Genomic DNA, 2,095 nt, shown 5'->3' with positions numbered 1-2,095 from the left:
TTCTGGCGGCCGCCGCGACGCGCGGTCCCCTGCATGTGGATGAGGCCGAGCGGAGCGCAGGGTACTCCCCCCACTCGCTGCCTCTGAGTTTGTGGGGCCCGGCAGGGGTGCAACAGCGGCAGAGTGGATTTGAAATGGAACCAGGGTCTGGTCCGGAGAGCCTGGAGGTGGGAGCATGGCTGGGGGGCGAGGTGCGGGGGACAGCGAAGGACGGTGGCGGTTTGCTGGCGGGAGGGAACTTCGAAGTTGGGGTGGGGACCCGAGAGTAAGAGTTGAAGCCGGAGAACCCTGGGTGGATGTGCTGGGGGGATTGCAAGGGGGAGGCCACCAGGCAAAGCTTCATCCTTCGCCCTCCGCAGTCCCCGTTGTCGTCGGAGCCCGACATTCTTGGCGACTTCAGCCTCCCGCCCCAGAGACGCGTTCAGCAGCTGACTCTCTTAAAGGAGTCTGTCTCAGGGTGGGATGGGGGAGCAGCCCTGGCCTGGAACACTCGGGATTGACGCAGGTGGTAGGGACCTGGGGCCTCTACCATGGCCCCAGTCCCAGGAGATTGACCCCTACCGTGCCTGTTTTAGTCCTAGGGTCTGCTGGTTGAGGATCCAGCTAGAGGTAGTGCCCTCAGGGACTGGTCGCAGAGGGCCTAGCATGAGCCTCAAGGGCCAGAGAGGCCTGTGGTTTTTCAGGAGTGATCCTCTTTCAGAACTTGGATGTGGAGTTTGTGCTTGAAGGAAACAAGGAGAACATAAGACACTGTGCTGGATGGAGCTTGCGAGTATTTTTCCAAACACATAGCTCAGGAGACCATTTTATTGTCATTCAACTAGAACCTGCAAATGCCAATGGGAACAAAGGGTTACCAAGATTAGTTTGACACCCCCAAATCAAGCAGTATGATACCCCAGTTATCGAGGAAAAAAAGGTGGATTATAGGACTTTCTGGGTAGAATAGCAAAACCATACATTCATGATTTAAACAAACAAACTCTTAGCAAGAAGCAGGAAAGAACTTCCTTTATTCAGTAAAGCTATCTACTTAAGAACAAATCCCTAAGAAGCAGAAAACGGAAACTCTGCAATTATCATCATACTTAATGGTGAAATCTTTAATGCTTTTCCACTGGAAGTGAGAAGGAATGCTGACACTCATCAGTACAATTCTGAATTGGAGATCCTAGCCAGCGTAATAAGGCAGGAAAAAAGAGTAAAGTTTGAAGATAGGAAAAGAAGCCATAAAACATGTCATTCACATGTGACATGATTGGATATGTAAAAAAAAATTTTTTTAAACTGTAAGTAAGTTGATATGTTCAGTTAGTAAAGTCACTGGATACAAATTCAATATCAAAAACTAATTGTATTTCTTTATACCAGCAATAATTAGAAAATGAAATTTATAATAACATAAAAATCAAATGCCTAAAAATAAACCTAGTGAATGATGAGTACAATTTCTATACAGAAACGAAAAACACCAGTGAAACAAATTGTTAAAGATATGAATTCAACAGGGGAATATAACATGTTTGGGGATTGGAATTTAAGATGTTTTCCCTCAAATTGATCTTAGCATTGATCAGTCCATCTGCTGCAATCTCAATCAAAGTAACCAGAGGGGTTTGTTGTCTGACTGTCATTGTCATCGTCTCTTCCTCCTCCTCAGTTTCCTCCTCCTTCTCCTTCTTTGGTGAAACTTGACAAGTTGATGCTACAGTGTATATGAAGAACAACACCATTGGAGGACTTACACATCATACTATAAAGAAGACAGTGTAGTATTGGTGCAAGGATAAACAATCTACTAGTGGAACAAAACACAAAATGCAGAAGCAGCTCCATCCTGGTTTATCAGGGTGAAGATGATACTGTAGAGCAGTGGAGAAAGTCCAGATTTTTTAATAAATGGTGGTGGATTGCCGCAGTCCGGCTGCAGCAAAATAACCGGGGGTGATGAACAACTTGTGTACATTGATACAGCAGGAGTGGGAGCCGTTTATTGCAGGACAGGAGCAGTATTTATACATTCCACACAGCTTATCTAATTAGCATAAACTAGATACAGCAGTCAACCAATCAGGAATCTCCACACTTAATGGCT

This window comes from Marmota marmota, unplaced genomic scaffold, assembly GCF_001458135.2.
Source record: "Marmota marmota marmota unplaced genomic scaffold, marMar, whole genome shotgun sequence".
In the NCBI taxonomy this organism is placed as follows: Eukaryota; Metazoa; Chordata; class Mammalia; order Rodentia; family Sciuridae; genus Marmota; species Marmota marmota.
The sequence above is the reverse complement of the archived record's forward strand: the minus strand, read 5'-3'. Positions refer to the sequence as shown.